Below are 13,070 nucleotides of genomic sequence, written 5' to 3'. Positions count from 1 at the left end.
GCATTTTTTCAGACAACCGTGCCTTTTTTGTTTTTCCCTTTCTTTTTTGACTCATTGGCAACTTTACTTTCACTAGAACTCACTTTCCTAGATACACGCAGGTGACAGACATAGAGACCTACATACATTTTCTCAAGCCTTAGTATAGCCGAGGCTTCATCACCCTATACGTCGCAAGTTGAGTAGTTTTGCTAAAGAGCACAGCAACACATCTGTCCTTGCGAACTGCCTCGTTGCAAAAAAGGAATCATTTTTTTCCAGGCCGTTGCTCCAAACGGTCAAGATCTTTTAAAACCGCAGTTGTGCCACCAAACCCGCTCAGGGTCCCTCCTAGCTTTTGACCGCCCTGAGATTTAACAGGCACACGCTCCATTCCATCTTCCAACAGCAAAAATACGTTAACGCTCTCGGACCCAGAGCGCAACCCTACGGATGTCCACGCACACAGCCTGCCGTTTTGATGAGGAGCCACCGAGCAGCCCTGCGAGCACAGCTGCACGCGCCAGATCGGTTTCCCCTACGCCGCGAGTTACCGGTTTCCGTGAACGTAGTTTCTGACGCTTTAAACCGAAAACCGTATCTCGACGCTTCGCCACAGCAGAAACGACCCATCGCTAGACCGCTACAAAAACGCAGTAACGCCAATTGCAAACCCACAGCAGCGACAGCTCCAGAAATATTTAGACCAGGAACAAGGGAGAAAAATAAAACAGCTTCATCTCACGCACAGGGGAGCGGCAGGCAGACAAAAGGGTCGGCATTCTGAGCCCGTACAGAAAACGGGCATTCTCCTTCCGTTCCTCGGCCCGTCCGTGAAGGTCTAAATACCGCAACACTACCACGGCAACGTCGAGAGTAGGGCACAGCAGCCCTGCCACTGGACTTGCCACTGACCCATGCTACTTACGTAGCAGGACGCGTACGCAGAGGGACACGTTTTGCCACACAGAGCCCTGAACTTCCTGAAAATTTACGTTTACCAAAAAAAGCCATTTGGAACATATTGCCAAACAACGTTCGGCAAGAAAGCTTTGATGCCTTTGACGCGCGCGAGTTTTTGGTCACTTGCTATTTGCTTCCTGTTGCTGCTGCTGTTCTTCCTTCAGAAATTCTACTCGTCGCCAAGTTATTCACTACTGGTTCAAGCATTTGCCTTCCTGGTATTACCAGCACATTCACAGAGGCAAGTAACTTAATTGCTCTTCTACAATTATCCAAACGACAATTACAGCCACGAAAGAGAAGGAGAGCTCAGGCAGCACAAGAGCTCTGCAGGCTGGCACCAGTCAATATTGCACTCTCTAAAATCAAACAACAACAAAACAAAACCGTGACCCTGTAGCCGCCTTTTTTTTTTTTCTCTTTCTTCTTCTTTCAGAGCTCATCCCTGCCTCAGCATTTTGTCTTGTCAGAGCATGAAGCGCAGGTGATCCGTACGTACCCTGACGACTTCTGCGTGTGATGAATGCCTGTTCCGAAATAGTCCAGATCTGCAAGACTGGTGTCATTTATATGGTTTTAATCATCATAACTCAAATTCTATTTACTCACGCGTTTGTGAGGAAACTAATTAACTTTTAAACACTGCCTCTCCTTTTTTTGGGGGGTGGGGGTGGAAATGTGTTAGAGACCGAAAAACATTACGATTCAGAGCTCCCAACCACGAGGGAGTGGTGGAGAAATCAATGAAAGCAAAGACCAACAGCAGCAACATCAACTGAAAGTTGGCTTTCATTCCGATCACGTACTTAAGCGACTCTCCAAGTCTATGCCTCGGTCCTAGGAATGACTAGTCCCTTTTTGGAAGGACAAATTTTTTCCACTTAAAAGTCCTAGACTGAAGACTCCGCTGAACGGAATGGGGATTGTCCCACGGGACAACATGCCATCAACACTCTTCATGGGGAAGGAAAGAAAAAAAACCCAAATAAAAATCAAGTTGAAGTACCAGTTCCCATCATGTTTCGCTCATTACATTTCTACTGGCATCTAGGTGCTCCAAAATGAACTACGGGGACACCACATATTCCTAAAAATTCAGTTATACATAAAAAAGTAAAAGGCTATTTCCAACTTGCCCATCAAATCAGTATGAACAGAGAGAAGAGAAACACTCGACCCTGAAGAAGCTAACAGGCAGCTCTGAATTTACCAGACAGGAAATTTCATTCTTTCCCCTGAAACAAAAACACATCAAGGGACCAGTTCAGGAACAGGGCACGATCTGTGAACAGCAATTTTTCCATCAGCTTTTCTGCACTAGCAGCAAATTTGCCTTCTCTGTGGGTTTAACGTGGAGCATCTGTAGTGCCCTCGAACTCGCAAGTGTTTCTCTCCGCTCCCCCAGCCCGACACGTGCGATTACCTGAGCAGCAAGCGGAATTGACCACGCAGGATTTTCTTCGTGTGATGCGGAAGGTGACGCTGGGAGAAGAGGAAACAAAGAAATGAACCTGCTCGTCACACCCAGCCATCGGTGGAAAGACAGGGGAGGATTCTGCCGGAAGGGCTCTGCACCCCAGGAGCTCCCGCCGGCCGGTTTCTCTCCCCTTTGCCCGGTACCGAGGGGACGACGACACCTCGCCCGCGCCCCCTCGCGGGGGGGGCTGCCCCAGGAGAGACGGGGGACCCCCACCTCGCTTCTGCCCGCGGGAACGGACCGGGAGAGACCCTCCACGCAGAGAGAGGAGCGCGGTGTGGATTGCATGCCCGAGGGAAGAGGCCGGGCTCCCCGCTGGCAGAAGGACAACTCGCCTCCCTGCCGCTCGGAGCAGCTTGCTGCGGACAGCCCTGCCTGCGCCCGGCCGCTCTTCCGCCGTGCTGGGAGCGCAGTCCGGCCGACGGACGCTCCAGCGAAAAGACGCTCCAGCTAATCGCGCCTCCTGCTCCTTACAGCCGCAGGTACTTTTGCCTCTGGCTAATGCACGCTCCAGACAGCGGACACCCCGCCTCGTTCCAGCTCCCGCTTGCTACAGTTCTGGCTCGTTGAAGCCCCAGCTCCGCGCTGAAGCTCCGGCTGATTTCAGCTGCTTCTCCTTACAAGCTCCAGCTACGTGCAACGGTCTGGGCTTTCCATAAGGTTGTATATCAACTGCTGTCAAAACTGGAGCATTGGGATTAAACATCAGAGTTACACGCCGAATAAATATTCGTTAGTTTGCGCGATTAATTACTTAACAACTATTCTGAGCAGCGCAGAAAGAAGAGCTGGACTCAAAGAGGGCACGTGGGGTCTGAAAAGCGCCCTTCCCCCCCACAGACCATCACAGATGTTGAGTTCGGCCTGCTGCGTGCCGGACTCCCAAACTTCGGCGTCCGACACAACCAGACCCCCATCTCCGGGGAGGGTCCACGCACCCTGCCCGCCCCCCGCTTCCCCCCGCAGCCCCCAACACCCTCCCACCCGCCTGCAAAACCAGCCAAGCCGGCTCCCGCTTTTGGACCCCGCACCAGCTGACTCGGGGCCCATTTGGGAGCCAAAAAACCCGGCTGCTGAGCCCGTTCTCAAGGCCCAAACACGCAGGGCCGGACCTCTGTTTCTGGGCCCAAAGCCGCGCAGCTCGGTCTGTTTCCGAGCCCCCACATCAGCCACGCGAGCCTGTTGTCAAGCCCCAGGAACAGAAAACTTGTTCTCCGTTTCTGACCCTGCAGTGCCCACGGGCGACGCTGAGCGTAGCCACCCCACAGCCCTGCACCCCCGGGGCCCCACACGTAGTTTCGGGGAGTGCTCGGGACCTGCGGAGGGCCCGGCCCCACGCCTCTGCGGGGCAGCCCCAGCACAGGCAGGGCGTCGCTTCACGATTGCCGTTTCAGGCTTTATTTCCCCGCCATCACCGGCACGGCCAGGCCCCCACCCCAAACCCCCCAGCCGAAGCACCCCCGCGGGTAGCCGGGCCCAGCCACCCAGAAAACAAGAAAACCAAAGAGGGTACAAGACGGACACCGTGGGGAAAGGCAAGGAGAAGGACGCAGAAACAGAGAGAGCGCGGGAGGGATAGGGAGCAGGACAGAGAGATGGAGCAAGAAAGGAAAAAAGGACAGGAGGCAGAACCAAGGGAAAGAGAGACAAGGACGGGGAGCAGGACGAAGGGACGGAAGAGGAAAAAAAAAAGTAGCGACGGGCTGCAGGACAGAGATGAAGGGATTAAATAGACACAGGGAGCATGACAGAAGGACACAGAGAGACAAAAGGGACAAAGAGCAGGCCAGCATCGGAGGGGAAAAAACCAACTGCGATGGGCAGCGGGAGAGAGATACGGAAAAAGAAAAAAGTACTGAGGAACAGAAAAAAGAAAGAAGCGACAGCTAGCTGGACAGGCGGACACAGTTAGAAAGGGCGGGAGAGGGAATGGGGCAGAGAAAGACAGACAGAAAAGGCAGCGGAAGAAAGCAAGGCAGAGGAACAGCAAGGCGGGGCGGGAGGGGAAGGGACAGGGGTCTGGACAGAGATGGAGAAATAAGCAGCAGGGACAGAGGAAAAGAGACAGAAAAAGGGACAGGGAACATGGCAGAGAAGGAAAAATCAGGACAGCGGCAGGACGGAGATAAAAAACTGGGACGGTCCTCAGGACAGAGAGGAATACGAATGCGAGCAGGGAGCGGGACAAAGGGATACAGCGAGAAACGACGGGACAGGAAGCAAGACAGCGTGACAGACAAGAACAATGGGAACGAGAAGGGGGGGGGGGGGAGAGAGAGAGAGAGAGAGAGAGAGACTGACAGAGACAGAGACCGTGAGAAGCACAGGGGGTTGGGAAACTTAGAAAGAGAGGTATCAGGAGCCCTGCAGAGAGAAGGAGGGTGAATAAAAAAGGGGCAGGAAGCAGCACAAAGGGTCACAGAGAGTAAGAGATGAACAGGAGGGAGGACGGGGACAGTGGGATCCAGAATGACAAAAATAAACAGCAACAGCGAGCAAGACAAAGGGATAGAAACAGAAAGTAGGAAGAAGAGAGATAGGAAGGCAGGGACACAGAGCGGCACGTACAGGCGCAGAGAGGAAAAGAACGCCAGGGCAACAGGCCAGAGAAATTGGGAGGCGGGGAAAGAGGCGGATGCAGATCAGGACAAGGAGATGGAAAAGGAAAAAACAGCGACTGGCTGCAGGACAAAGACGGGGATGGGGCGGGGGGAGAGGGAGAGGGAGCAGGACAAGAACGCAGAGAGAAAAAGAAAGGGGGGCAGTCGAATGAGAGAGAGAGAGAGGAAGGGGGGGAGGAAGAGGGAGCAGGACAAGAGAATAGACAGAAGAGAGGAGGCACAGGGAAGCAAAATAAACAAACAAACAAACAAACGTCACAGCAGCATGAGAAAGCGAGGGGGTCAGGAGAGGGGGAGGGAGGGACCGGGAGGCACAAGAGGAGCGACAGGGCCCCGAGGGCCCAGGACTCACCACAGCTCTTGCTCTTGGAGCTGCCAGGAGACCTTGCCAGTTCAGACGCTTCTTTCTCCTTCTCTCCTCCCTTGGTCTTCCGTAACTCCAGTCGCTTGGCTGTCCTCCACATAACGGAACACGCGAGCGCCTCGCAGCTCTTACGAGATGAGGCCTCCTAGACACGTAGCCTCGCTCGCTCGCTCGCTCACTACGTGGCCGTACCGCGCTGCTGGTCATGCATACAGACCCTGGCGGTCTGACCTGCTGTGGACTACGAGGCGGGATCCTCCCACACCCAGAGAGGCAGGCTCTCTCTTGGCTGCAGCGGGAGGCAGCTGCCAGCCAGATGGCCTTCCGTTTCTTCTTCTTTACCTTTCTGCGGCCTCTCCGGCTTCAGCAGCTCCCGTCCACAGCCAGTAAGCGCTCCGCCTGTCCCTCTGTGCTCCCGCGCCTCGAGGAGAGGGAGGCCAGGCAGAGACAGCCCACGCAAGCCTGAGGCTGCTGCAGTCAACGGCATCCCCGGGGACGAACGGACAACCGCACTCACAGCGTGGCCTCTGGGAGAGGGAAAGAGGCAGCAGTGACCGTTATTACCGTAGCTCGACCCTGGCCGGAGCCCCTCCTTCCGCAGGGGCTTCCGCAGACGCCGCTCGTTCCCCGCGCCGCTGCTAACGGCACCCACGTTCAGGGAGACTCGAGAACATCGCAGGGCCAGCTTGCTGCCCTCACGACAGGGCTCGGGGGCTGCCTGCGGCTACAGCACAGGCTTCAGGGGAGGGGCTGGAGCTGGGGGCAGCCGCACGGGCCGAGCGAAGGCGCCGGGGGAGCTCCGGCGACTCGGGGAGGCGCCCGCTGGCCGCGCCTAGGGGGTGCCCGCCTCCGTCCCCTCTTCCCTTCTATCGGCTCTCGGGGAACTGCCCGCCGCTGCCCTGGCCCGGCTCGCCTCCGGCGGACCGGGAGCCTGCCGCGGCGGCCGCTTCGCAGCTTCCCGTCCCGCCAGCCCCGCGCGGCCAGGAGGCACCCCCCGCCACCGCCCCCGCCGGAGGGGATCGCTCGCCTCACCCGCGGTCCCGGCGCTCGCCCGCTGCCGCTGAGACCCCCGCCCTGCGCGCCACCACGCTGCTCCCAGGGACCGCGCATGCGCCGGAGGGGTCAGAGCCGGCGAGCGAACGCCGGGCTGCCCCACGCGCAGGACGGCGCATGCGCCCGGGAGGCGCGTCCGCACGGCTGGTCGGGGAGCGGGCGCAGCGGGAAGCCCGCGGAAAACCACGCGAAACCGGCAACGCTCCTGAGGCTGACCTGGTCGGACTCCGGGGGCCGCGGCGGCAGCCAGGACTACGCCGCGCCCGAGAGCCACGCTGCCGCCCGGCCGCCGAGTCCGCGAAAACTACAGCTCCCGGCATGCCCCGGGAGGCAGCCTGCCCCGCTGCCTGACCCCGAGGGGACGCCGCTTCCGTTTCCGCTCACCCCCACGCCGGCGCAGCCGCAGTTCCCGCCGAGCCCCCAGCGCCGCTCCGGGCAGCTCCGGCGCGCTTTCGCCGCCCGGCTCCGCCTCCGGGCAGCGCCCGCCGCCGCCGCCGCTCCGGCACGGCGCGGCACCCCCCGCCCGGCTCCGGGCAGCGCCCGCCGCCGCCGCCGCTTCGGCACGGCACGGCGCGGCCCCGCTACCGCTCCGTGCGTCCGACACGGACCCCGCCGTCCTCCTCGGGGCTTTCCCCGGAACCCGCCGGCCGACTGCGCAGCCCCGCCACGGGGCCCGGTGAGCACCCCCCCGCGCGCTCACGTGCTCACCCCCCCCCCCCGCGCGCGCGTGCTCCCAGCCGCGCTGTGACCCCCGCGCGCACGTGCTCCCAGCCGCCCTGTGAGCCTCCCCCCCCCCCCCCGCGCGCACGTGCTCCCAGCCCCCCCGTGAGTCCCCAGGGCTCGGCCTCGGCACAGGCGGCCCCCACCTCCCCCGGGCCACCCCCGCCTCCGACGTTCGCGGTCCGAGGGGCGCCCGGCCCCGCTCACCTTCTCCCGAGGGGCAGCCGCACCCCGGCCGCCGCTCCACTCCACTCCGCTCCGCTCCGCTCCTGCCTGGGCTCCCACCGGCCCCGCCCCGGCCCCTCCCCCGGCAGCCCCCCCTGGCCAGGGAGCGGCCGTCCCCATCAGCCTCACCGCCCGCACCTGCGGCTCCTCCAGCCCCGGCCCGCAGCTGTGGTACCCAAATCCGGAACAAAACTCCTCAACACCAATGTGAACTTAAGCAGCAGGCACTTCCTTGATTGAATGAAAGATGTCAAGAGTCAGCTGATGGGGAAGAGGTGTTAACTGGGGTCAAAATACAGATTTTAATACCCCTCTGATTTTAGTTCTAAGACTTGGCCATTGCCAGGTATCATCTTTTCCATTTACCCAGGTCCACCAGCGAGGCCACAAGGGAGATTTCTTCCAGAGAGAGGATAGAGTTATTAAGTCTAAAGTCCACGAGTTGCCTTTCTCCTTCATGAAAAGGTGAGTGGATCATATATCATCACTAGTCACCCAAACAGTTAAGCCTGAACTTTTCGCCTGTCCTTTAATACAGTCAACTCCAAGCTAAATTTTTTCCGTTATTAAGAGGGGACCAAAGATCATGTCAAATATTATTATACTTTCTACAAATACATCCCCATCTTGGAGCTTTAGCTACTAGAGAAAGTCTTTGGAGTTTGGGGTCAGAAGAGCTGCAAGTATAAACCTTCACTCAGCTCTGTTTAGGATCTGTGATTTTTCTCTGGTTGTCTAAACCAGTCTAAATTTCCATAGATGGTCCCGACTCTGGGTGGCTCTAACAAGGATCCTGGAACTCCAGTAAATTCTAGACATCGTTTTATATTTTCAATATGATCCCAAGTTCCTTTTTGCACTTGTCTCTACGGTTTTGGCAACTGACAGCCCCAAGGGGTGCTTGTACAAGTTTCTCCCGAAGGGCGATTAAATGAATTCTTTTGTCCATGAGGTGGATGCTTTGGTAATGTTATAATTCACAACGCTACAATTCCTTCTTTCAAATTCAAAAAAAAAAATTGCCTTTTAAATCCATCCCATTTAATTTGCTAAAATGATTCTCATTGTTCTGCATCTTTTCTCAAGTTTTGGTTAAATTCAATGTCAGTATTCTCCACGGAACTAGATTTTCATCTGACTTTGGAATCGGAAGGCAGGCTGTTACTGAGGTTAAGTTTTGTGTCTTTACAAAACTTTGAATCAGTTACAAAACTAGATTTTTTTTTTTTAATCCAAATTACAAAAACGGTTAATCTCAAGATTAATAGCTCAAACAATAATTGTTTCATTTTGTTTATCTCATGTTTAGAACCCCTCAAAAAAAAATGCATACGCCCTCTAAACACACAAAAAGATTATTGCCCTCGACAATATTCCTAATAGCAACCCCAACATTATCAACTTTACACAGCTGTTTTCCCAAACAGATAACGTGAAACTTACTTATAGATTTTCAGTTTTAAAGGGCCAGTTTCTTTAGACTTCCGGTTTCTTGTTGGTGCTTTCTTTATTCTTGAATAATGAAGCCAAGGTTCTTCTCCCAGACCTTTACTGCTATAAGGGTTGTTAAAATGACTCGATACGGTCCTTTCCGCTTCTCAGTGATTTTATATATGTATTCAGTCTCCTGGTCGGAAGGGATGCGCTGCTACGTCCAATTCTAAGGGTCCAGCTGTGGAGACCTACTGACAAAGTTCTTGAAAAGAATTGCTTCAAGAAATCATAACGCCTTTTAAAAACATATCTCCAAAGGCACTCAAGATACTCAGAACATAGGACTCCTGATATGGTCTTTCATACAACATTTCATAACGACTTAAATTTTCTTTCTCTTCTGGCTATACTCTGATTCTTAATAGAGCCATGGGTAATGCTCTAACCCATGTGAGGAGTGAGGTTTCCTGACAAATTTTACTCGACTGTTGCTTACGGGTATAGTTCATTCTCTCTCTCTCTGTCTCTCTCCCCCCCCACTTGCTTGTGGTCTATATGGGGTGTGATAGTCTCAATCTATAGATAATACTTTGCTCAACTTGTCTCACAATCTTTGCTATAAAATGAGGGCCATTGTCAGATGACATTCCTACAGGCACCCCGTATTTTGGTATTATCTCTTTGAGCAAGACTTTGAGCGCTTCCCTTGCTTTGTTGGTGCGACAAGGGAAAGCCTCGGGCCACCCAGTAAAGATATCAACTCAAACTAGGATATATCCTTCTTTTCAAGGCAATTCTATAAAATCAAGTTGCTAATATTCTCCTAAAAAATTTCCTTATTTCATAATCCCAAAGATGATCTTATTACTGATTCGGGGATATTTTTATATATAAATTTCACATCCGCTTCTAATTGTTTAAACAATCTTTGTCGTATTTCACTTTCTGTTCCCCAATAGACTTTGTGATGTTCAGCTCGGGCAATTTCTCTTATTATTGTGGGTGGGACTATTATTTGACCTGTCGGTGTTACAGCCTATCCTGTTTCATTTTGTTAGCCTGCAATCTAATAATTAATTCTTCATCTTTTTCGTTATAATTTGGAGTTTCTTTAGGCAATTTTATACTTTTCTCTGGAACTAGTGCTAGGATGCCTTTTTCCGCAGCCTCTTTAGCAGCTTTATCAGCCAGTCGGTTACCTGCGTTAGGACCGGTCTTACCTAACTGATGTGCTTTGCAGTGCATTATCGTGACTGCTGTTGGTTTTTGAACGGTTTCTCACCATTTCGGTATTTGTTCTGCGCGCTGAATGGCGGTTCCTCGTGCAGATAACGGTCCTCTTTCTCTCCGTATCGCTCCGTGTGCACGTACTACTCCAAAAGCGTACTTTGAGTCTGTCCAAGTGTTGACTCGCTTTCCTTGACTTAGTTCCAGAGCTCGAATAAGAGCTATCGATTCAGCCTTTTGGGCAGATATCGTCGAAGGCAAAGTTGGCAACGCAATTACCTCCTCGGTAGTTATTGTCTATCTTGATAAACGTTTTCCTTCACAGATGGAACCGCTTCCGTCGGCATATAGTTCCCAATCTGTTTCTTCTAGCGGCACATCTCAGAGGTCCAGTCAGCTGGAGTAAACTCTTTCGATTGTCTGCAAGCAGTCACGTTCCAGTTCTCCTTTAACTTGATCAGTTGCTGAAAATGCAACAGGGTTAACGGTGGTAGTAGTTTTTAGGTAAACATCCTCTTGTTCCAGCAACGCCACTTGGTATTTCCGCATTCTGCTAGGGGATAACCAGTGCCCCCCTTTCTGTTTTATCACAGCAGTTATCATATGGGAAACGTACAGCAATCCTTTGTCCTCTAATCCTTTGTCCTCAGGTGAACTTACGAGCTTCCTGGATCAGTAGCGCAGTTGCAGCGACGGCTCTCGGACGACCAGAGCATCCCAGACTCACGTTACCTACTCGCTTCGAGAAGTAGGCCACGGCTCGCCCACTTGGCCCTAAATATTGGGCCAGGATACCCAGAGCTATACCTCTTCTTTCATGAGCAAAAAGTTCAAGTGTCTTTGTGAGATCTGGCAGGCCTAGGGCTGGCACCCCTATTACAGCCTGTTTCCATTCTTGGAAAGTAGCTTTCTCGGCATCGGTCCAATCCGTTGTTTGAGGTTTTGAGCTGCTCCTATAGAGGTCGGGCCAGCAAGCCACAATTTATAATCTACAGGTGACACCACTCAACCATTCCCGGAAATGCTCGTCATTCATTGTTTTAGTCTTAGGTTCGGGGAGACGACAAATTGCCTCTTTTCTCTCAGTTCCCAATTGTCTCTGTCCTTTTAGGATTTTAAAACTCAAATAAGTTTCTTCTTTCTGGGTTATTTGGTTTTTTTTCTTTTGACACTCGATATCCACTGATTCCCCAAAAGTTCAAAAAGTGAATAGTTAACTTTGTGCGTTGTTCTTCCGTCTCAGCTACAATTAACAGATCATCCATATATTTCAGCAAGATTTCTTGATTATTTTCTTTCTTCCAAATCCCTAATTCTCGTGCCAATTGATTTCCAAACACGGTAAGACTATTCTTAAAGCCTTGAGGCAAGACTGTCCACGTATATTGTGTTTTTTCTCCCAGTCTCAGGATTTTCCCATTCCAAAGCGAAAACCTCTTGACTATTGGGATCCAAGGGAATACGGAAAAAGGCATCTTTTCCGTCTAACACTGTGAACCATTCTTGTTTCTCCGTTAGGGTTGTTAACAAAGTATAAGGATTTGCTACTACCGGATGAATATCTTGTACTATTTGATTTATTGCTCTGAGGAGGTCTTGAACTAATCTATCATCTTTTTCATTAGCCTTTTAACAGGCAAGATCGGGGTGTTATATCTGGATTCCCATTCTATTAACAATTTGTATCTTAAAAATTTTTGTATTACCATTACTAACCCTTTCCGACTTTCCGGTTTTAAGGGCTATCGTTTAATTCTTACCGGATTCGATCCTGGCTTTAAATCAACTCTCACAGGTTCTGCTTTTTGGATTTACCAGGAACTTCCCGGTCCAGACGATTGGAATTACAGCATTATACTTTGACTGGTATAATCTTCTGCTGTCGGTAACCGTCCTGTTAACAACAAAGCCACTGCTTCGATACGTTTAGTTTCTGGAATTAAAGTTTTAATCTCTCCATTTTTAAATTTAATTTCTGCCTCTAAGTTCTCAAATAGATCTCTCCTTAACAGGATTTGAGGAGAATTTGGCACATACAAAAACTGCTGAGTGACCCGTTGCTTTCCTAATTTCATTGTTAAAGATTTAAAGAAGGGTCTAGTTGCTCGTTCACTTGTTGCGCCGACACCACCAATTTCTTCAAAACTCAACTCTCCCTCTAAGGTATTTAAAACTGAAAAGGTGACTCGAGTGTCAATTCAAATTCAATTTTCTGTTCTCCCAGTTTAGCTGTAACCAGAGGTTGTGCTGGGAGACTCCCCTCCGGTCCCCGTCAGATACGTTCACTTAAAAAGAACAAATCTACGTATGGCACTTTATTCCATTTACTCTCTCTCCTACAAAACAACAGTAACTGCAATATAGTATTGTAACTCAAAGTTCTGTTTGTTTACCATTTTTCCTGCAATTCACCCCAATGTGCCAATAAACGTCCCAACGGTGATGTTTTTGGTAACTTTTCATCAGCAGTTCTATTTCCTGCACTCTTATTCTTAAACAATTTTGCTAATGCCATTATACTTATATACATTCAAATACCAAATACCAAAGAAACGCAAATGACAATTGTCCCAAATAATACACAAAGTCCAACCCAGCAATATGACTTACAGGCAGACGCCTAGGCTTCCGCTGCAGACGGGTACCCTCCAAGCCCCAACCCTGCGAAGCTTTCGCCGCGCCTCACGGGCGGGCTTTCCAAACCAATTCCAAAGAAGCAGCGCCTTACCTTTTTTCCAGGGAACGCTGCGAGGAGCTTTGCGAGTCGAGGGTGATGGTTCTCCCCGAGAATACCTCGGTGCCGGCCGGAGTTCGATCGACACTCGATCTCGTCCAGTCTCACTCGCAAGGTCCCATCTGGGTCGCCGAAACCGCTACCGAAATCCGGAATAAAACTCCTTAACACCAACGTGAAGTTAAGAAGCAGGCACTTTGTTTATCGCAGCGCTGGGGACACGGGGGATCGCTCCTCCAAAGGCGTGTCCCGCTTAGTATCAAAATCCATCGG

General features: G+C 52.0%; 1 long non-coding RNA gene across 1 annotated transcript in view; it reads right to left on the bottom strand.

The window, feature by feature from the left end:
* Positions 1 to 13,070, bottom strand: part of LOC138689017 (uncharacterized) — a 54,024-nt gene that overhangs the window by 2,160 nt on the left and 38,794 nt on the right. The window lies entirely within an intron of this gene.

The sequence above is a fragment of the Haliaeetus albicilla genome, chromosome 14 (genome assembly GCF_947461875.1).
Source record: "Haliaeetus albicilla chromosome 14, bHalAlb1.1, whole genome shotgun sequence".
Classification (NCBI taxonomy): Eukaryota; Metazoa; Chordata; class Aves; order Accipitriformes; family Accipitridae; genus Haliaeetus; species Haliaeetus albicilla.
The sequence above is the reverse complement of the archived record's forward strand: the minus strand, read 5'-3'. Positions and strand labels throughout refer to the sequence as shown.